This window comes from Rhodnius prolixus, unplaced genomic scaffold (genome assembly GCF_049639745.1).
Source record: "Rhodnius prolixus isolate KJV_2025 unplaced genomic scaffold, Rpr scaffold_1, whole genome shotgun sequence".
Lineage (NCBI taxonomy): Eukaryota > Metazoa > Arthropoda > Insecta > Hemiptera > Reduviidae > Rhodnius > Rhodnius prolixus.
In genome coordinates, this window is record NW_027411581.1 from 50785931 (window position 1) to 50810364 (window position 24434).

The 24434-nt window shown below is 33.3% G+C and overlaps 1 protein-coding gene and 1 long non-coding RNA gene across 6 annotated transcripts in view; one reads left to right on the forward strand and one right to left on the reverse strand.

Moving 5' to 3' along the window:
• Lar (tyrosine-protein phosphatase Lar) overlaps positions 1-24434 on the forward strand; it is an 855139-nt gene that overhangs the window by 127998 nt on the left and 702707 nt on the right. The window lies entirely within an intron of this gene.
• The window catches only part of LOC141449468 (uncharacterized), a 308854-nt gene continuing 300587 nt past the window's right edge, over positions 16168-24434 (reverse strand). For all 5 annotated transcript variants that reach the window (XR_012455537.1, XR_012455528.1, XR_012455530.1 and 2 more), the window contains 2 exons: positions 17811-19685; positions 16168-17721 (listed from right to left, as the gene is read on the reverse strand). This is a non-coding gene — a long non-coding RNA (uncharacterized lncRNA). The remainder of the gene's footprint in view (positions 17722-17810; positions 19686-24434) is intronic.

Sequence of the window (24434 nt, forward strand, 5' to 3'; positions counted from 1 at the left end):
GTATAACAGAGAGAGAGACAAACGCCTGGTAAAGAAACAGAATCTATTAGTTTTATTGTATTGCCATTTCATAATAATAGTAATAAAAAAAATAATTGAAAACCAATTAATACAGGTAACAAACTAAGGAATAAGTTTAATGTGAAATACACGCCTTTTGTTCCTTACAAATTTCAGGTATATTTGGTTGAACGAATGGCAATGCTTCTCTCACGACCTGTTCTAAGTTTACGAGTTTTTCGCGTTAAATTGTTTTAAAATGAGAATGTCAAAAAAAAAAAACTAATTCAAGAGCAAATATATATTTTGTTTTTAATCGCAAAATAATTGTTTTTGACAGAATTATTTTTCCAATACGTATTTCAATTTGTAAACAAATAGGATCCAATGATATTTTTACATTGTACAGATATGATAAAAAAACTTTATTTATTCCCTCCTAGTCTTTTCATTCTACATAAAACAAGTGTAATTGACATAATATTATACAGTCTTGCAAGAAAATGATTTTTATTCAAATGATATTCCTGAAATAAACATGAAATCAGCTAGATGACCCAAACTCTTTCTGTAGTTTTTGATTTCAACGCATTTGAATAACATTAGAATTTTTTTTTTTGAAAAATTTATTGTTATTATTACCATTTTATTCGTGGGACAAAATAGGCGGAAACAATTTTCGAGAACCACTTCTAGTTTACTATACGTAACGTTAAATCGAAGTAGATAAATTGTGGGTACTGCGTTAATGTTTCTTGCAAAGCGTTATTGTTAGCGATGTTCAACTATTGCTATTTCACCTGCGGGAACTAATAGAGAAAAGTGATTTTACAAGTTAGTTAACTTGCCGTCGGGCTATACATAACCACAAGTACAATTTGTTCTTAAGTACATATTCCACATGTTATGAAATACACAAACTATTAGAGCGACTTGCAGCTTTTTGAGTGGAAAATGTTTGAAACTGACACATTTCAGCTTGATTAAAGTCTAAACTGTTTTTGACTTAAGCCGTATGTGACATCTTAGAACATCCAGTCGATCTTTCATATTGCTTTTAAATCGGGAAGTTAAAGTATTAGACTTGTAATATGGATAGAAATAGTGTAGCCGAGACGTGGCAATAATTAAAAATTTCGAACAGTTTTTCAACTTCAATTTGACAATTATTGCTTTTACTTAAAACAACATAAGATATAATTGTACATCTAGACTATAAATGATATTTAGTTTATAGTTGGCAGATCACGTTCTGTCAAAAGAGGAAATGATTTCAATAATTAAAGTGAATTCTAGTTTCAAGGGATAATTAGACAATATTTTAGTTTAAACTTATTCCGATTCCTGATTGAAAGTTTTAATTTTAAAAGTAGTTTACTCAAAACCTATCCTTAATTAGGGTTGTTTTATGCGGATGAAGAAACGGAAACTTTAGGAAATTTTACTATTTTGTAAATTTTGTTTCATAATCTTCACCATCCAGTTAAGGTAGATGTAGATGTTAAGGTAGAAGGTCGTAGATGTACCCGGCCACGTTGTTGTGACTCTGTTTGGTTAAAAGGAATTATTCCGGACGACACTATAAGGCTGTCATTGTGGGATCGAATTGATGCCAGAATCAATCTAATTAGGTACGTTTTACCAGTTCCTATAAGCGAATCTGAGAAGAAGATTTTTCCATGACATGATGTTGAAAGCGTAGTGGAAGCGAACTAAAACTTCTTGTTTTTCTAGACTGTAATTAGGCCACTATTAACTTACGGCTGTGAGATCCTGGGCATAACCGAGAAAATTTCTAAATATCTAGGGAAGGAAAATTTTAAGAAAGCTATAAGGTCTTTGAAAAAGTAAATGGAAAAACAGAAAAAAATCATGAACAATGCAATATATACCGCGAACCAGTTTTGGTAAACTTCATAATAAAAGCAAGAATCAGATGTCTGCGGAATGCAGGGTAGATTGTTGAGTCAACGATCCTAAAAGCCATGAAGCTGAGGAAGTTATCTAGGCATAAGATGATAGAGACGTCGTGCTTAGGATAGGAACGAGTGTAATGCTGTAAGTGAGGAAGCCAAGGTCCCTAATAAACCTCAGCGCCCTCCAGTAACAGTTCTGCTTTTAAAAATTATGTTATCATTCAAAAAACATGACAGGGAAGTGATAAGCTCAGCGGTTAGTGCAGGGAATTCCACTCGGTGAGCCCAGCTTCGAGCCCAACTGACTGCCCTTAGATTTCTTCTTTCTAAGAAACCTTACAGTTCACTGCCCGGTGATGGACAGTGTAATATGTAGTGCACTTGAGGCCGATAGTGTACTGTGAAAAGAGAGAAGGCGCCAATGTCTTCAGATGCTGACGAGCCATTGACAGTGTACTCAAATTCTAAGTTGCAGGTGGCTAGTAGAAGTATTTTTCTTGTGCAGAGAATAATAATAAGTAGTTGGCACCCAGATGACATGATTACAAATGCGAGTTGTTGGTAAAGAAATAAGAATGATGCTAACAAAAGGTGTGTGTTTCAAGAGAGTACTATAGATGAACTTATTTAAGACAAGAAATAGGAGGATGGTAGAGGCAAGTTAGTGAAGATGAAGCTGCCAAGAGCAATGTTTTGCAGGTGTGCCTAGCCGTTCCTTCGAACTTTTCCACACACCTGCTTGGTTCGTGCACCCACGAACATACAGCTGTTACCCACCGCAAGAAGGTGAAACCCAGCTTCTTACCGTCACACATTCACAACGATAGAGATATCCTCTCCAACTAACAACCACAGTGAGCATAAACCGCTGTGTCACTCCTTATTGGAATAAACTTATTATACCCCTAACCAAATAAACTGTTCAGCCACCCGTTCGGAGGAACACATTTTTGGAATTCATAAATACAAAGAATTCTACATTCCCACTAAGATATTTCCAAACAGGAAAGTTCTACAAATTTTTGAACAACTTAAAGAGTATTCAGACTTAAAAATGAGCCTTCAGGTTAAGAGATTAACTCAGGGTTAAAGAATGGTTCTAATTAACTATCCATTTTGTACAACATGAAAATCTCTAATACCGAATAGTAGCTACTATCGGGAGTTGCTACAACATATTCTAATTGTTTATTAGTTTTCGTTAAATATCTTTAATCAATTTTGCTATTCATTGCTTTTTGAACTAACAACAGTTGGTTGGCTTGCTAAAGCCTAATGCAAAGTAATTGTGTTTTACTTAATCGTTCAGATTTTATAATAGCGTCAGACATGTAATCTATTTCCATTGATTACATTGTATTGTTATTCAGTTATTGGGCCAATTTGCAAATGTTATTTTATTCAATTGTCTAATTTGTACTATTTCCAGCCTGCCGAAGTGTTGATGAAGTTTATTAAAAAGAAGAAAATGAAGAGTCACCATCTAAATAATTGGATATAAAAGAAAGTAAATTGCTCTATCGATAATATAACAATAATGACAATAAAATATTGTAGTTGAAAGTTACCAATGCACAGACAAAACAATGATCAATATGGGGAAGATTATTGTTAAGGTTCTCGCAATTAAATTGGCATTTTCTTCTCCATCCTATTACATTTTATCTTGATCACTGTGAGCAGATTATGTTTTGTGTTGCTAGGAGAAATCATTTCTTAATAATTGTTTTCTGTTCTAAGGCTCATTAAGTCTCAGTTTGCCAAGTAGGTACTGCAATAATGACAGAGTGAAACAAGCTTGTTTACTAAAAATAATAACAATTATTTATAATTTATTCTTAAGTTTGGAGGGAGTACGGAAAAGTCGTATCAATTTTGAAATTAATCGTCTAACAATTATTTTCTTGTCCTTTATAAAATTCAACAAAGTAAGACACAATAAATCAGCACCTACTTCAAATTTATTCTTGGCAAAGAGATCATGCTGTTGCAGTAGACGATTAACTTTTAAGCAAGAATAAACATAGGATGGTCTCGATTTGAAAACTCTGTAAGAAATGTGATCGGACATCTTACACTTCCTGTAATAAAAATTTAGATGTCTGCAATTTGGTGAAGGGTTGCTGATCTCTCTCACCTCAACTTTGACTGTTATTACATAACAAATCATCTATTGGCGTTATATTCTGTATAGAGGGGGGGTGCACATAATGCAGAAGTGTACTTCCTTCCTTCCAAAGATCTTGTATCTAACTGGATCTTTACTCATAGCGTTGATTACACTTTCAAAGAGGATTGGAAAATAATTTTCAGGCCGGGATATGAATACATACACTTGTATAACGTGGGAATGAATACGCTTGAGATTACTGAATGAATGAATGAATAAATATTTATTTCTATAAACATATACCTACATAAAATAAATATAGAAGTATAATGTATAATACATTTTAACCTTCTTAGCAAGTGAGGAACAAGAAAGGTTAAATGAGTAGAATAGGAATGCAGGGAAAAAAGGAGAGGAAAAACCTGCAGCTAGAGATTACTAAAATCTCTCAGTAATTTAACTGACATAATTCGTAAATGAATTTTGACAATTTTTCTACGAAAACCGAGCGGTGGTAAAAGCCAAGTTTCTTTGCCGAATGGTTAAAGATTTTCTATCTCCTTGGAAACAAGGCTTCAAACGCTACTTTCTTTCTAAAAGTTCTTGCGCTTCTTTTAACATCTATCTTTGATATTAAATTTGAATTGTGGATATGATTGGTAGGCCTAATTGGAAAGGATTCATCTATTAGTTTCTGTTTTTTAATTTACTTTTCTTACAAATATTGCTAAATGAGGTAATTTGCGATGGATACGTTCTAGTTGCGCAATTTTATCTTTATTTAAATTAAGATTTAACTAAGATTAAATTAAGATAGAATTAAGATTAAACGAAATTCAAATTGAAAGGCAAGCTTTTTTAGAGCCAAAATATTGCATAAAAACAATAATAATTGCTGTAGTCTATGCTGTATCTTCAAGTCAATCAGAAGTAACAATCTCTCTCTATCTCTTCAAAATTATTTACGTTTTTCCGCAGGGAATTACACCATTAACACCTAAATATCGTCCAAATAAGGCACTGTACTGTCAATAATAGTGCTGTTAACGAATTTCATGACTTGAATTACATGTCCAAGAAGGATGAATTGGAGAATCAATGGGGAATGCCCCATATTGAATGCTGCTCTGTATTGAATTATAAATTTTTAATGAAAAAATATTCAAATAGTTTTCATGCTAAATATTCTTGAAAATCACTGAGTAACCTCAGTATTTAGTTTACGCGGAATGAGGATTTGTCAATTTTGGTTTTGTTTTCTAACTTAAGATGAATGTATTTCTAAGATAGTAAGATCTTTAACGGCAGGAGTCTGCTCAGTGCACTGATGAGATCTGAACAAACTCTTAATTGCAAACACTACTTTGCCTTGCTATTCAGAAGTCTACGGAAGGAAAGATTGCGACGTCTAGCTCACTACTAAGCTAATCCTCCCCTATTTAAGTTTTAACAGACAATGAAACTTATTTCCCTCTTGTTACAAATCATTTAAATGTAATTTTCCGAATTACAATCATATTTAATAAATCTAATAAATGTAGCAAAGCGCTGCTGTTGGGCAAATTTGCTGAATAGTTCACAATGTTTCCAGGAGACACGATAAATTTCCCTATAGGCATGTTTTTAATCTCCGGCCTTCCGATTCACACACCGCCAGCTTTAGTGATTATAGAGCCAACTATTGAATGGGTTTTATTAAATGAACTAAACAAAATGGAAGAACCCGTGGGGTTGAATTGCTAGAAAATGTAATGTTATCACCTACAGTCTATGAGGATGCGTGTACCTACCTAAAAGCAAATAGTACATCCGCCCTTCGGTATAATTTCTGCTGGTCTGGGAGTTGCGGGTGAGCTTAACTTAAAGTCGTTACACAGTGTAGATGTTACAAAATGATAACTACTATAATCTGGGCATTATCTCTTTCTGGCAATTTATAGGCCTAGAATTCACGATAATAGCAATTTATACAATCTACTGCCGAATTTGACTTCATGCATAACTGTTTTTAGTTTATACTGTTTACGAAACAATAATTATTTACAGTTCGTACATAACAATCTGAAGTTAACCTTCCCACTATTATCTTATTCCTTTAGACACTCTAATATTAACTAATTCTCCTTAATCTTGAATGTTATACATAATGTTTAAGGTTTAAACATATATAGGTAATGAAAGTACAACTATAGCAAAAGTTGAGAACGCGTGTCTCCTAGCATTTTTTAAGTTCCTTAAAATACTCTCTTCGAAAAAAGTTGTTTTTTAAAGAGAACTTTTAACATGACTTAAATCTATAATAATAAGATCTCTGTAGTACCACATCAATCCAAACCGTCTAAATCTCTTAAGAAAAGTTGTATTGTTAGTTCCGCAGAGCTACAGCGAATTTTTATTCATAAACTAATTTTATATTTCTTTTATATTTTGACACCTGCAATCTCATCATATAATATTAACATAAAAAGCAAAGTCACGTAATACGGGATTCAAATGTTTGTTTGTATGGTTAAGATATTTAGAAACACATTACACGAATGATAATATGCTGTTTAACTCAGTCTGATTGAGGGTGTTAATGAAAACAAATTGAATTTTTTAATAAGTAAAAACGTAAGTGCAGAGCTAAGTTGGAAAAATAAAACTGACATCTTGAACGGTAAAAGAGAATTCATAATTCATGCATGCCACCTTGTAGTTTCGATTACCGATATCCCGATTATTCAGATTGTAAAATAAACAGGCACCTATTTCACCGATTTCGACAGAATTAGGTTCACATATTCTTAAGAGAGAAAATAAAATAACTCTGACAGTTGTTACCCAAAAACTTCTTTAAAGGGAGAAGGATGCGAAATATCTGGAGAAAGGCTACTTTTAAGCTCGAATGGACCTTTTTACTCAGATTGCACAGCTATAAATTTAAGATTTATTTGACTACTACTGCATTTGCACAATTCTTATCCGTCGTAGTTTCAGAAACACACCTTGACTTTTCCAAAGGTTTTTGTAAAAGAAGTAGAAAAATTCAAAACTAAAACTTTGTTGGGTTTGTTTAACCGCGACTCGGCAAAAAGTTTCAATACTTTACTGGGGCAGAATAACTTGGAAAGAACCCCAAAAAAAGTGCTTTCCCAAAAAGTGTATATTATAGAGGAGGACATAGAAACCCCAAAACAAGAAAGGCTATTTAAGGGTTTTATAAAAAATTAGGTGGAGGTATGGTTCCTCAGGAAACATAACGAAATGTGCACAAAGTTTGCTTGCTACAAATGCAGATGCATCATTTGGAACTTGTCCGTAAAAGGGCTCAGTAGGGATGGTAGAAGCTCACATGATGCACTTCTACAGGGATAGGAGATAACTGCTCGATTTCAGCCTTTTAATTCATCTGTGCTAGATATTATTTACTCTTGCTTCTTAATATAGGGAAGGAGTTCATATAAAATATTCAGAACTACTTAGCGTTCGAGAAATGTGGTATAAGGCGAAAGATAGCTTTTGTAAAGGTTAGAGGCTATCCACTAATCTCCACAAAACTAAGGTGGTTCCCTTTTCAAATCAAAGGAACCTACCTGCGTGGCACCATACAGGAATCCTTTTAGGGCAGAAGCTGACATGATACCATTGTTCGACTTAACAATGTTTGGCACTAGGCCTATGTCGATCTTGATAGTTGTAAAAAGGCTGCGTGGAAATAGTTCAATAATCCCTAGTATAATCTTGTGAATCTATACCAATGTAGATTAATAGAGCCATATTAATAGAACCCTTGGGAGGTATTGAAAAATGTTTGTTCTAAAATTGTCCGAAAATCTATTCTAAAACCTTTCTAGATCGTCTGCTCATTGGGTAAATGAAAGCGGAATGTCATACTTTACGCTGATTCCCAACGATCATAAATTATAATTTTTAAACAATTTCCAAAGAAAAGAATCATCTAATTTGTGTTTTATTAATGAAGAAGTAAAAAAACAGGTCCATACCAACAAGTCGGCCATTCACTAATTAGAAGAAACATTTACCTCGCCTCTCTTGATAATAATAAGAATTAATGGTAGTTCACATTATTTTTTTAAATATTTAATTTAACTAAAGAAAAATCTGCAGTTTCTTTTATTATTACTCCGTTACGAATGTTTAAAACAAAGAGAGACTTTCATTTAAAGAATAACTTCTGGTAAAGAAAACTTTTCACATATACGGAAACATTCTTGTAAAAGCATTTTAACTGAATCGTTTAACTAAGCTCCATTTTAGAGACAGAGAACTGAGGCCACCATCTAGGTTAATACTCAAACTTACATTCTACAGTAATTTGTTCAACTTCATTAATTATATGTTCCATTTTGTCGCGCTATAATCCATTTTTCTCCAATTGCTCAAACCACTAGCTATTTTACACGGAATCCTCTTTCCGAATAAATTATCAACAAATAAAATTGAAATAATAATAATAATAAAAATTAATTAGTTATTCCATTCTGCGCAATAATAGTTTACTTTCTGCTGTAAAAAAACAGTTGAAATTTGTTTAGGTACAAGTCTTTTCCCAATACGTATGTGGATAGCCCACACTTAATATTGTTTGAAACATTTATGCCTAATTTGAGTTGTATTCATGATAATTTTTTGAAGCAGCAATCTTAAAACATAATGGAGGTGATGCTTCTCATCATTCAAACCTCATAAGGCTCGCTCATTCCCTAGTTTATTTAGTGTATATCTCTCATTAAGATTAGTTAATGCTATTCATTAAAATCTTTTAGTACTTCTATAGTTATTTCTGCCTGACTCTTTCATTCATATATTATTAATATAAAAGATCCGCCAAGTCCTAAAATAACAGCTACTTACTTATTAGTGTGTACATTACATCTACCAAATACATCCGCAGTCAAGTTTGTTAATTAACCATTTCTTCGCTACTCTGCCTTTTTTTGAACTGCTATGTTTATTATATCTTTGTAGGTGAGATAACTTTTGGGAAAAGAAGATTTGAGCCTTTAACCCGCTGAAGAAAGTTAGTTGCCTTGAATCATGTCATTAGGCTTGTAAAAGGGGACTTCGAATAATGACAAACGTTCTTACTATTAATCGAGACATTGCTTAATTTATCAGTATCACGAAGCACTTAAATCAGGACGCTGTTAGAAGAAGGTTCGAAGAAGTACTTATCATCGATTGCTGATGCGAAGTCACGCCTAGAGTTCAATAAGAAATAAAACTCTTCTGCCGATCTCTGTAGTACCGCCTTCAATAATTAAGACAGCTATCAGGGACAGTAAACTGTTCTCTCTCTAGCTGTTTCCACATCTACTGCCTACCTACTTAAATCTAATCTCCTCTTAGCGGGAAGTAATTGTTGGAAGAAAAACGGGTTAATTGATTGGAGCACTTCAAAAATGAAATTATATTTATTTCTATGCGCAAGCTTTACTCATGTTAAAAGTAATGAAAGAATATATTGGAAGTACCCAGAAAACAGTTCACGAACACAGTATTTATAACGTACAAATAGGTATTAAATGAAAGACACGAAAGTAGGTTGGTTAGAATAGCGATCATAACGACCTTTCTTATTACATTATATAAGTGTATAGTGGACGAGTTAAGGCAACTTATACTGCAGTCCACATGTTCCATCACCTTGTTCAAACTCAGGCTGCTAAAAGACCCTAGTTTAAAGGGCCAGGCTTATAAGAAAGTTTGTTAAGGAAACTTTGTCATACAAATTGATCAAATTTACAGCAGTTCTGTTAGAAGTGCAAAGGACTTTCTTGCTAACAACACTATAACATTATACCAAACCCTTGCGATCAGATATTATCGCTAACGACTCCAAAATATTGCTACACTACTTACGTTATTACTTTTTTTTTTATTAAAAAAAAATCTCAGACAAATAAAATGACTAACTCAAAGTACCATAATGCTGTTACTTAGAACCGCTAACGTTACGCACTAAGGAAGTCATTTCACAATCATTCCGTCAGCAAATCTCTGTATTACCTGCTTGGGGTAAAAACTTGGTATAGTGCAAAGTAGTATTTGTTTAGTCGCACAATTTCTATAAATATTTAAACATATCAGTATTCTCTCGTTACAGACAGCACTGCCCATCACCGGACAGTGAGCTGTAAGAAGCCCCCTCGGAAGAGAAAATCGATTCAAACCAGAGATTTCCACGTGGAAATCTAGTTCGCTATCTAATGAGTTAATCCCTTCTCTTTAAATAATATATATTTATTTTTAGATTTGCATAAAGAAAATCTGCGTGGCAAACTGCAGTTGCATGAGAGGTTTCCGCCAACAAGGTAATGACAAAGTTGACATGTCCATAAATACTTGTTACATTCCTGAATCCAGGCAGTCATAAAAGACATTCGAAATTGACTATTTATTGAAAAATCTGTTTTAAAAGGAAATAGAAAAAAAAAGTGAACAATCCATTAAAGAAAGATCGATGATGGGCCTCCAAACCATAGAGATTCCGGAAAACCTGATTAAATAATTTCAGTATGACGCCAACAGATATCGGATAAATGTTTGTATGAAGAGTTTGAAGTAAACACAGGCCTATGGCACAATGATCCTCTCTCTCACCAATTGTTTAACATAGCGCTTGACCTAGCAATAACAGCGATATGAACCAACTAAAACTCTACAATCATCTTACTCATATGATATGGCGTGTGCTGACGATATCGTGATAACGTAAACGCGAAAATTGCCTTAGCTGGAGGTTTTTAGGAGTCCGAGCAAGCAACAAAGATTGCAAACTCGGACAGTCATTAATGTCGAGTAAACCGATTATAAAATCCGCTAAGACCCTCACCATTAAAACCTATTTAATTATTAAGTCAACCCTACCATTCATATGATGAAGCACAAATTTGTGAGAATAAAATAAATATTGAAGTATTAAAATATTTAGGAGGGACTGTCAACGACAACAAATAACCCATTGTACACGTAGAATAGAAGAGGATCAAGGCAGTTCAGCTATCTAAAAACCGAAAAATCCTGCTTCAAATTTAGTTATCAGGTTTAAACCTGTTCTTCTAAAACTATAAATTAAAAAAAGAAAGAATTTTCACTTCCGCTAAAACCATTGACATTTCCTTAAACTTACCCAGCCAGATGTACGGCCATTTAATTTTAATTTTGGGGTCGGGTGATCAATATTAAGGTTTTCGGAAGTTTATTTGTGTGCTCGGACGATTTTCTTTATAAGTTTGAGTTAATAACGCAATCGTGTACACCAAAACATTACATAATGCGATTTTCAGAAACAGATGAAATTCCAAGATTGTGTATGAACGTTATGTCATTGTTAACAAAGTAACCAACAAAAGTTTTACTTTAGTTCAATTGTGCAATCTTAAGAATGCAACGCACGAAGTAATTACTAATATCACTATCCATCTTTAAATCCCGTCTATTCAGTTATCTCCTTTCTATTCAGCTTCCTCCGAAATTCTAATTGTTTTAATTCATTTCCTTAATTTCTGCTGTTTTATTATTTTATTTTTACTTTCATTTTCACTTTTGTAAATATTTATTTATTTATTTAATTTCTCTATAATCACAGGCCAAACTATTAAGGCCTCTATTTGTACCTGTATTTATTCTTAGGGGACAATTGTCCCAGAATAATAAATTTCTTTTCTATTCTATTCTATTCTAATATGCACAAATATATGCTTAAACTATTATTTAATGTTATACTGTTTTGAATTCTTAACGGATTCGGTTTTATGTATCAGAATGATTTCAGAGGAAGGGAGAAGTGCAGAGATAGTAGGAGCAGATTTATTGCATCAATAAGAAGTATTTGCGCGCCATTTTATCTGTAATGCAATGAAATTTGTACAAAGTAATTTAGTAAACTTTTTTGTATAACAGTATCCTCAAATTTCAACGTGTATGAAGTAAATCAGAGAAAACTCTAATAGATGATGTACCACGTTCATATCCATCAAGTTTTCAGAAGAAACAATGAAACTTGTTTATTAAATGGTACGTTACCACTCACTGTTTTCATAGTCAGTGTAAAACAACAATCAGCGCTTTGAATTCTAATGAATGGAAGAGGCAACCCGTTTACTAATTCCTCTCGAACAATTAAAGTGTTTTAAAAGTAATACAAAAGACAATAACAATAAAATATGAAGGAGAGGATTAGTTCAATAGATTCGCAAGCGGAGATCTCGGATTCGAATCCAGCTGCTAGCACTTAGATTTTCTCTTTCACAAGCTTCTTACTGCTTTCTGTAACGAGGGAACAGCGCAGTTAGTTGAAAAAGCTCCGGACGCCGATGTCTCAGATTTGTCGCGCCATAAATGATTTTTAAAAATAATCATTTTAGGCATGAGTGATTAGCGCTACAATAACGCCAAGTTAGCATTCAATTTGGCGTCTGTTTTGATGCCAAATTGTTGTATCAACTGCTTTTTGTTTTTAATAATTACATTTTTAAATAAAGTTTCCTCACAGCCAAAATTCGCACATAGAGTCTATGTGTCTAATCCAATTAGAAACGAAGATTTAACAAGAAAAAAAACTGAACATGCAAAATTTATCTAAAGCCAATTTTAATCATAATATAGTTATGACGCAACATTGAACGGATTGTTAGAGACGTAAGCACCAAGTAGAGGGTGTCTGATGTTAACTGACAAACAATGGGAGGCAGAGGTTAGTGAAGGCGGAAGAGCGGAAAGACGTTAGTGCATTCTGAGTCACTAGATATGACAGGTCTGTAGGTCTCCTGTACTGTAGGACAACCCTTCGCATGCTCTTGAAGAGGTACGCCACGGGCTGTGTAACGTGGGACATACAATAAGGACAAGGAGTAGGGAGAGAAGCACATAATGTCAACATCTGCAAGGGACACGTGTTGAATGAAGGAAGTCTGTATAGTTTCAGGCGCAGAACCCTGTGCATAATGTTATATTATCCTAATAGAAGTGATATACCTTTTGTTACAATCTTGTCATCAATACTTTAAACTATATATTGGCTAAAATTGTTAGTAATGGTAGTTTTAACGTTTGTTTAAGATCAAGCAGTAAAGTGCAGATTCACATTAAGAAAATTTATTATCAAACTGCAACGAAATAAAGCTTGCATTTGTTTAATTTTATTTAAATCAAGTATACTTCCAATATGCTTTCTTCGCAAACATTTTAAAGGTAAACAACCTCATATGATCCTCTTTTGTGGTGATAGAATGATTGTGGTTATTGGTTCCTCTGAGCTGAAAATAAGAAAAATATTTTCCATAATAAATATCATACTTAGCGTTTTGTCGCACTCTTCTTGGTGTGGTTTGGTTAATAATGTGATATTGCAGATGTGCTCAGGACAAAATCAGATTACCATCCAGAAGGAATATGAGCAATATGAAGTTAGTAAAAAGTCCAGAAACAATTTTTGATTACAAAATGAAGCAAACTTACAATGGGAATTCTGAGGAAGACGTACTTTGTTCGAGTTGAATTTTTGAAGTTGAGGTTCAATGGAAGTACAGGTATACACTGCAAAGAGCCATTTAGAGAACCTAGCTTTGGTATAACGCAAATAGTGTACTATATCAGTTTGAATTTCCAATGATCAGTTTGGATATGTATTTTAGAATATTTATATCAGTTTAGATTAAAATATCTTCAACGAAAATCCCCAAAAATCAAACGTGGTATAAATGATACTGATAAAGATCACAGTCACAGAATTCGAGACGAAGAAGTTCCAAATACGTCTACCGTCAAGTAAAACATGGGACATAATTCTTAATTTGTTGTTTTATTGGTAAATTTTCACAGAAATTAAAGTATGAATTTTAAAGTTAAGAGCTGTTGCCAGCCTATTCAAAACTGAAACAAAAGGTGATAGAAGTTATGCTGTAAACTATTTATATTCCCTCGAATATAAATAGTTGAATGTTTCAAGGTAAGGCTGATAAAGTGCTGGAAAGCCTTCAACCTCAAATGAGAAGATTTATTTTCTTCCTTTTAAAAAGTCACTTATCACAATACTAAACGAAATTTTATAGCGCATTTCTAATTATTTAGTTTTTACAGTAATTACTTTAATAAATCCAAGTTAGAACTTTTATTAAGCAGATTTAGTAACTTCCTGCAAATTGTTTTATGATTCCTCTCCTTATTTTTGCTAGAAATCAATGAACAAGAAATTCAACTGAATTTATATTTCTTTATTATACGAATGACTACTCTAAAACTCAAAATTATTATTAAATTGATGCATAACAAGAAGAATATTGTGCGGTCAAACGTCTCTCTAGCTACTTTTATTGGAACCTTTAATCTGCACATTCAGCCCGCAAAGTATAGAAATTAACAACTCCTAATCTGTAAACTTCCCCTTAAGGCCGATATCATTTTCCACTGTTCAAAAGCGTTCTCTAAGTTCTTATTGAACAACAGAGAATTAAGTAATACTAGCGATCAGATAAAATTGTGGTTTTCATTCTACCATTTTGTTCTTGTGTTAATTATAACTTTTACCATTACTGGATGATGCTCCCTTCAGAACTTGGATCCCCTTTGAACTGAAAAATTTGTGTGCGAACATCAGTTATAGGAAATTAGATGAATATTCTCTTTTATATCCTGCAGTGAAGAAAGTACCCTAATAAACATTATTTTCTACTAGTAAGCACTAAACAGGTTTATAACCGCACAGAGGTAATATAAAGTAAAGAGGTGCTGTAAAGTTTTCTCTTTCCTAATTGTTCAAATGTTCTTAGTTCATGACGTCCGTGAGGCTGAAGTCGACACTTGACCTAGAAGCAGAACGAAGGAGTGGTGCGATCCTGCCGACCGGAAACAGTCGAAAGTGCTTACTTTCTTTAGCGCTCCCCCGCAGTAACTTACTGCAATGGAGTAAGCAATACCTCTAACCGGCTGGATGGGGGGTAATTAACGGAGCGTTAAGAAAATTGGAAGGCGCTCTTAGGCGCTATAATTGCTAACTCGTGCTGGGACCCGTTCAGAATAACTTCCTTCATCGCCTCTAGATGCTGTCTTCTGAACACTTTTAAATCACTATTAAAAATATTACCTCTAATGACAAATAGATCCAATTTAATTACCAAAATCGATGTTTACTCAAGTGAAACCAATGACAAGTCGGACATTCTAATTTTTGGCTTTTTTTGTTAGTTTATATAATGTTAAGGAACACATGCCACAGAAAAATTTAGAGAAAATACTAATTTTTATAAAAACTGATTCAATGGTAAAGCGACTTTTTTATTTGCTCTACGTTTTTTTCTTATCTACCCCAAAACCTGTACTTTTATTTCTGTAATTTGGACTGGGAGTTACAGGATATTACTGGGTTCGGTTTTAGGTTTGATTACTCCTTGTAAGTTCATATGAGCTATAATAATGTGGATTGAACAATAAATGTTAGGATAACTTGGTAAACCATAATACCTTTATTTGTTTGACTTAATTTTAAATATTGCAAATGATGGCAGTAAGGTGTCTGGCACTTCTTTGTGGTTTTAACAGTGATTTAAGAAAGAAGAATTTAAGAATTGTTCGCACCAGTATGGTGTTCATAATAGAACTGTGTTCAATTAAAAAAAAATAATAATTAGACGTAAATTTTATACAGGTATATAGGCCAAAAAAAAGAGTAATTATTATTTCAATTAGGGAATTTAATAAGGTATTCAAAACGAGCACTGCTGTATTCAAGGACATGGGAATTTTGAAAAAGTATGTACTAATCCGTTAATAATCCTACTTGTTGTATGGAAGCAGCCAGCTGTAGTTTCGGTCATCTAGATGTACTTGGAAAGGTGCCTTTAAAGAAATATAAATGGCTCTTAACTCAGAGGTACCCCAAAATTATAGAAGGATTAAAAACAGGTAACGTTCACTTTAACAATTACATTTCAAAACAACGCTCTAAAGTGATATTCCAAGTTATTCGCCATGGAACTAATTCAGTTGTTATCGTGCTTGCGAGAACAGACTGATAGTGCGATCTGTTCAAACTACTTGCTGGCATCTTTCTAGTTACGTTGAAAACAACTTGAATAGAATTAGTTGATCCCCAAAAAAAGTAATTCTGTTTTTTTGGACAGCATGCCATTTATTGCTCGGCAAATAGGAGGTACGAGCATGTTTAAGTGACTCTTCGGCTAGTAGTATTGTAAATAATTTTAGATAAGGCACGATAAGTCTATCTGACAATTGTTGTCATTGTTGGAGACGAAAAGATTTTAACAATGAATTTTCTAGCGAATTAGTGCGGTCACTAGCTCTAGAAGCTTCTCTGTGAAAAAATTAAAAGATGATCGCTAATAACCATACTAATTATCAAAGCCTGTAGGATACAATTCAAAACTTTCACAGGGATAATCTAATGCTTACTGGCTAACCGCAGAACAATAAAAGTCAAAAAATGAAGGAAACTAGTTAAAATTAGAAATAAGTGGGCAGAAAATGGGAAGACAAAGCATTGTTCAGAGTCACAATGGAAATGGAACGTAGTTATTCAGGAGGTTCCATGATAAATGCATTCGTTTGAATATATATACAGGGAAGGTATGGTGGCATATAGCGGTTTATTTCATGAATTAGTACCATAGAGGTTTATATACGGGGAATAGGATGCTGGAGGGAGGTTTCACTGATAAAGGCAGACAACAAGCAGAACAGCTGGCGGGAGAGTGGTGACCAACGCAGAGATGTGATTACAAGTAGACCTCTTATTAGGTCCATTGTATCCCTATAATCACACTGCCAGTTTACCACACATTCGTTATACTCACTTCTGCTTCTGTGTATCATTCTTCTAAACACAATACATTCTATTGTGTATAATATTATTCATATGTTTAGGTACATATACAACCTGTTACGAGCAAGAATGCAAAGCTGAATTCGAAACCTTCACATTCCTTGGTTAATTAAGTGAAATATTAATTTAATATATAAGTGGAAAAGGTTGAAGACAGGCTTTTTATCTCAAATTTCGAAATTTTCTTTCATGTCTTGTCTTTATTAGAACAACGCTATGATGGAAGGTAAGGCGAACACACCGCTAATCTGAATACAAGGTAGAAATTTGTAGAAATATCTAATTTTTAGATACTTCTTTAACAAATCACTTTAAGAAAATTTTAGTTATAAAAATTTTTTTTACACCAATGAATCTAAAGAGAAAGCTCAACAATAATGTCGACACTTTGATTGAAAAGGTGTAAAGACTGCGCAAAAGTTGGGACATGTTTTTAACAGAGTAAGTTGCCAATAAGAAATTGTCCAACCATTTCGCCCATATAGAATCACCTGTGGCAGTCCTCTCTTCTAAGCCTTTACGCCTGGACATTGGCGTTAACATGACATTGAAAGCTTGTCGAACTGTTTGAAGTACAGTTTACGAATGGCCGACAGATCTATAGCCGGAACCTATTTCTATAGCTCCTTAAATAATCTTTTATATACTCCTTTAAAATATATATATTTTTTATCATTATAATTTAAAAATATTTAAGCCTATTTTCTGTTGATACATGCATACGAAATGAGTGCAATTGAAAATAATCGACCTCCTTCATTATTTCATATCTAAAGCGAGCTTGTACTCTTTTTCTTTCTCTCACTACCGGTAAGAGGAAGTATTGTGATCGTTTTTGAGACCCAAAGAACCTAAAAAAATAATTATTATTAGAAAATGATCTTGTAAATGGGTTTTTATGAGTTCATTTCAACTTATAATCAAAACAAAAAAAGAATACCAAGTACTTTATCCTTCCTTTGGTTATCAAGTAATCCTTGATGTCACCCATTGCTTCTGCTTAGTCAATAATAATGGATTGCTCTTGATATATTCGGATCTCATTAGTCCTAAATATTTGGCAGGAGCACCTGAAACGATAAGTACAAATGAAAGAAATAACGAAACACCGGATAACTAGCATAATTTTAAATTTACAATATAAGCAGCACCTAATCCTGACAAATCAGAACTGTTTATATCACGCTTTTTAAGTGATTTGTACAGTATCAATGCCTATATAAAGAGAATGATAATAGATTATGTCTCGTTTTTTACCAAATTCATTATCACTCTCTTTATATCTACTATTATATCATTCTAGTCCTGTTCACTGTAATCTTCTCTCTTTGGCCGGGATACCTTCCCTCTCGAGCCATTTTACTCCAAATTCTCTTCACTGTCCTCAGGTAGTGAGTTCTGAAAAAAAATTCATTACTATATATATCTGTCCAATTAACAACGTCTCAGACCTTGACCTGATCTCTTTCTACAATTACATTATATGTACTCTATATTTTCATTTATTTAATTATATATATTTTTTTCAATTATCTTAATATTTTTGTCTTTGTTCAACTTGGTTTATTCTGTATCAATAACTTCAACAATATGGTTTTATATTTCAAGTATTACTTTTTAATTAAATGTATTCATTAGTAAATAATTAATTAAATGTATCCACATCCAAAGGTGTGTGGGCGTGTCGGTTGTTTTTCAATAATATCATTAAGAGAAACTCTAAAATAATTAACATTAAAAAGTAATAGCAATAAAAGTATTAATTTAGAAACAAATTCGCTCAGCACCATACCATGCAATGTATAAAACAAACCTTTCAATACAATGTTTTATACTTGGAGAAAATAATGTGCTCTATTTTCTGTTTAATTCTTTAGATTCCTGTCTGCAATATCAGAGCCTTTAACCCGTTATATTTATAAGAAAAGCAAGGAACAATCAATACATATAACAAGGTAACATTGTTTTGTGCAGTAATTAACATACTTTATTGCATTACATGCACACAGATTCATTTTAAAGTACGTAGCAAAAAAAAAAAAACACATTAAAACTAAATAATTTGAAACAACAACTTTCGGTGTCTTTAGAATTATTGATGCATACGAGTATATACAATATATACAATAGTACGTAATATATAATTGCATAACAGAAGACTGCTCATTTGTTTCAATAGTTTATGTAACGTTTGTAGACTTGCTTACTAATTGGCCCAAATAGTAGTACTCTCTAGACTGCTAATATCTTCATTAATTTAAAATTCCTACAAAATTATAGATATTAATTTCAATTAAATACGAATGAGTTCTTAAAGAACAAACATGTACTAAGTAAATTATGTACACAATAGAAAATGATTAGTTATTATAACTACATAATAAGCCAGTAATGATATAGTAACTTAAAGTTGTGAAACTTAAAAAGGAACTTTAGTTATAAGAATAAATTATTAGAGTTACCAATTTTCTTAACTCTAGGCCTTCCATGCGAACCTCTGCTAAACATTTTGTAGCTAATAGTGTTTAGCTGAAATAAAAGAAATTTTTCTTGAAACGAAGTGAGAAGTAGTTTAAGGTTTGTTTCAAAATTATTTCAGCCGCTGGTTTTTGGTATTGAAAAGAGTTGAATACTGAGCTGAGTGTTTCCTGCAATGCAGACATTATTCACTATATCCTCATTTAATAATCTTTCAAGTTTAATGACAAGCACAAATTTGATATGATTACGAAATGTCCTATTTTGTTCCTTCAATGCAAATTTTTTTTATGAACTTATTAAAATCACTGCTCAGCTCCTCCCAAGCGGACAAGACCTGGAAAAGAACAGATTAAGGTTCAAGATGGAGAAATTGCTTAGGCTGCATTATAATTACCTAATTGAACTATTTCATAATTCTCACTTAGGCAGAAATGATATATTACATTATATTTTAGGAGCATTGAAATTACGGGCTTTTGCGTATATAAATAATTAATTAATTGAAGTTTTGTTTAAATGTGGACTGTAAGACTTGAGGCTTGTTGTTACTTATTTATTAAATTAAATTACTTTATTAAAGGTTAAAAATGAGAATGCAGAAAAATATAATAAGTTCAAAGCAAGCCTTGGCGAATTGTTTCTAAATAGTCGCATTAGGTGACCGGCTTAATTATAAAATGGATATTCTCATAATACGAAGGCAATCATTGTACAATTGCTCGAAATAATGTGGTTTAAAACAATATTGGGCAACATTTCTAATAATCTGTAGTACAATTGTACTGGAAGTTTCCAAATGTGAGTAGTCTAAAAGCTATAAAGTGACGCTATCCTCTCAATAACAATAACAATTATAACTACAACAATAACACATTCTACATAACTATTGTTATGTATTGTATCTAGTTAATATTTAGTCCAGCTTCTACAATCACAATCAACTTATTCATTAATCACATAATATTAATTCAATAAAATTCACTTAGTATAAAACTCAACTCCAATTTGTTTAATAAAAGATATTGAGCGCTAATGGCTGTACGCTAATTGCAGTTCCTTCTCAAAATTTGTCAGACATCTGTTTTGTGTTAAGTGTAACAAAGCGCCCAAAACTCATGTGAACAAGTTTGTGTACCCATTTACATAAAAAAGTTTCTTAAAACTTGGGAATTTGAGGGCTCCGAAATTTTAGGAGGATCCACATACTAGTTAGGCCCTGCATCCCTAGGACTTTAAAATCACAGATTCTCAGATGCTTCAGAGATGAACCCTAAAATCTGGCTTCGTATTTTTTGAAGGGTCTGCCTAATAGGTCCTGCAGGCAAGGATGCACCACCAAGACTCTTTGAAATCACAGATTTTCAGAGGCTTTAGCAGTCTTAAAAACCTAAAATCTGACTCCGTAATTTTAGAAGGATCTACTTACTAGGAACTGCACCACCAAAACTCTTTGAAATCATAGATTCTCAGAGACATCAGCTGTCTTAAACCTAAAATCTGACTTCGCAATTTTAGAAGGATCTACTTTCTAGGCCCTGCACGACCAAGAGTCTTTGAAATCACAGATTCAACAGACTTGAAACCTAACATCATTTTTTCTCCGGGAAAACGTTTGAAATAAACTATCCAAGTATTATCCAACTAGTTAGCATAATGAAACTTGGAGCAGTTAACAAAAAAAAAATCAGAAATCTGCTAGAACTGGAGCGCATCCTATTACCGGATAATTCCCTGTGGATGCAAATGATTCAGGGATTTTTCTTCGCTGCAAGTATTCCAAACTTACAAGGCTATTGCATAAGCGTATATTTACAAGGCCTAGAACATTTAGAGTCCAACTTGCTTGGATCAGACTAGATATTTACTAGTACTATTTGTTTGGACATCCATCTAGTCGTATGTTAAGTACCAATCAGTTAAATCTTAACAGAATTTTAGATTGAGAATTTTAGATCCAACAGCGCCAATATTAGCTGTAAGCTTTTGCTTTGTTTACTTCATTTCAGCTTATTCTCAACTTGACTGCAGTAATAGTTTTGAAAAAAATATTTTAATTTTTCTTTTATAAATACAACATTAAAGCAATCGAATGTATCATTTTTACCTCAAAATTTAAAAAACTTAGCACCGAAATAGCTTTTACAGGAAATTATAATAACGGATTGTATTCTAAATATTTATGGCACCCTAACGTAACGATTAGTATTTGTAATAATAACTGGACGTATGTAGCAGAAAAGCTGTTCCAACTATCGCCACTAAATCTAGCTGCCGGCATTGACCTCTCCAGGGGGCTGTATGCCCACTCAACACACACACTCATATCCGCTAGCTTTTCTACTGGCGGCATCTGGGTACACATCATTCCACTCAATTACCTAGAGCACTGCCGCGCTATAGGATATACGGTGGGTGATCCGTCGATGAGCTTAGATTCGATCGATAACCAATTTAAATAGGATCGATAGCAGTGTACTCAGTTTTCTTCCCTCACTAAAACATTGCAATCTATAAACATTTGACATTGGATATGTAGTCTCCATAGCAGAGCCTGAGAACAGTTTTTGCGATGGTTACAATATGAAACAGAGGCGAGAAAAGATTAAAATGAACTTATTGTTCAAATTAAAAAGAATCAGCGATATTTTCGTGTAAAGTGAGGGGAAGGCGAAATGATGTAACTTTTAGATAAACTATGGATCAGCTCTTCTTAAATATTTTTTTTTAAAATGAAACGTTAATTCTAGGCATTTAATGTTACCAACATTTTCTAATTTCTATCTTCTTATGACTCTAATTCATAACCAAGATCCACGAACTTCTAAAGTTTCATAATTTTACAAAAAATGTTTGGTCGAGATAGTTGATTCTCCGAGAAAATCAAACCCACAGGCATTGAAACAACAGGAACAGATATAGCATTGAAATAATAGGAACATTTCCAAACTCTGCCAGCGTGAGTGCCAGGGCAGTAAGTGCTCTCTCTCGCCGCTAACTTTGGGAGTACTAAATCTGGTCTAAATGTCAATATTTTCTAAAATAAATGCATTTGAAAGTTACTCAAGCTGTTGTCAACTGTGACAGCTAACGAAAGCTTCTATTTTTATTTATTTCAGAAAAATAAGATGAAATAATTAAACTGTTCAGGACAAAGACTGTAGTGGAGTACACTAAGACCTCTTCATTTTCTATGTATTGCATACATTCTACATTGTAGCAGAACATAACTCTAATCTATAACTCTAAATTGAATTTCCATTAATTCTGTAGGTTAGATGGAATCCAGTGCTCAATCTGAGTGAAATGTTACCTCCTTCTACGTCTAGTTCGCCCAGTGTTATTCAAGTTGGAGATGCCAACCTACCATTTAGAGGATTGCTTTATCCTTCTACAATTCCATTAGTATCAGCAGTACTACTATTAGAATGTGGAGATCTTTGTGACCCTTTAAATGTTTATTTATTATGTTATTGAGTTTCTTAAATAAAATTAACAATATTTTATCACTTCTTAAATTATTGCTCTCCTTTTTGAAAATTCTGCATCCAACAGTACGTCCAAATGATTTAATTAGGCATTTAATTATTTTTTTTTCCACTTTTTCAGTAAGGATGTTCTACTTGTTCTTCGTTCTTTTAGTTTTTTGCAGACCCGTTCAGTGGCAGAAACTGATCTAATATTCCTTAACTGATTATCAGCCGCCTTATTTTTACACCACTTTTAATGCTTCTACCATAATTCCTAGGTTAATTTTTCTTCTTAAGTCCTATGAGATGTATTCCTTGGTCTTTTCCCTTTCTCTTTATTTCCAAATGTGACTTTAGTTTTCCTTTGGTTGCATATTCGTAAAACGTTTCCACACCATATCTGGATTTCTATAACAGTGTCTTCATTCACTTTTATTCACAAAGCTGATCTCCTGGCCGTGATGCCATCTCTATTCTTCCTAGTTTTTGTTTATTTTTTTGTAATTCCTTGGTACATTGCTGTACTAAAAAATGGAATGAAAAAAAAAAACTTCCAAAATTTGTTTCCAACTTCTCAAAATTTTAGCCATTCATTTAATTCTCCCAACTTATAAAAGCGATAAGAGGGAACATTGCCCTAAATTAGCCCTTTAAGGGTAAGTCTACCCTCAATCCTCTTCCAATGGAATGCCCTTAATGCGACATATAAAACATAAAAATGTTTATAGAAACAATATAGCTGCAATAAACAGGAGATGTTAAAAATTAAGTTTCTAATCTCAAATCCTTTGTTTTGAGAACTAACACTTCTAACTTGCGACAACTTTAAGAATTAATATTGTATGAATTTTTAATTTTTATTATGATTAATGTTGTTCACAATTTCGATAACCACTGAACTAGATGGCTAGTTTTGAGAATACAGGCATCCTGGCAATTAAATTTGAAGTAGACATCTCCAATTTTAGTTGAATAAATGAACAAATAAAACAGAAATGGAAAGAAAATAAAAAAAAAGTAATTTTACATATTCAGTGGTTTTAATCATTTTTTTTTTTTAAATTCCCAAATATTGGTGATGGAAGTCAGGGTGAACTCTGTCGAACGACATCAGACCATGTAACACAGTATATTAGCCGTGTTCGCTGGACCAAAGGGACTTATTGGAAGGCCCACCTGACGACACGTGCACCTACATGTGAACGCTAGTGGCAACGGGATCGTTTGTCATCGCTAACGATAGCAGCCAACGAGAGAATGGTTCAGTGCAGCTATACAAGAGCAGGTGAATGGTAAAAGTACTTTGCGTAGGCGGTGCAGGAGGGTTTAGCGTGGGGTTTCTGTTAAATGTTGAGAGCATAGCAGTCTATCGGTGGGCTATAGTGGTGTGCCCCCTATACTGGGTTCATGCACACATTGTTGGGAAATTCAGCGGAGTGGCGTCCATGTGGATATGGGCTTTTCTTTTATATCAATCTATTTATAGTGAACCCCATTCATTGAGAGGGTTTTGACAAGACTGTCAGTCACACATTGTATTTTCCTTCTTCATTCTTGAGTCTGCAACATAATTCTTACTTTGTAACCCGTGATATTTCTAAGTTATCAGTTATAAG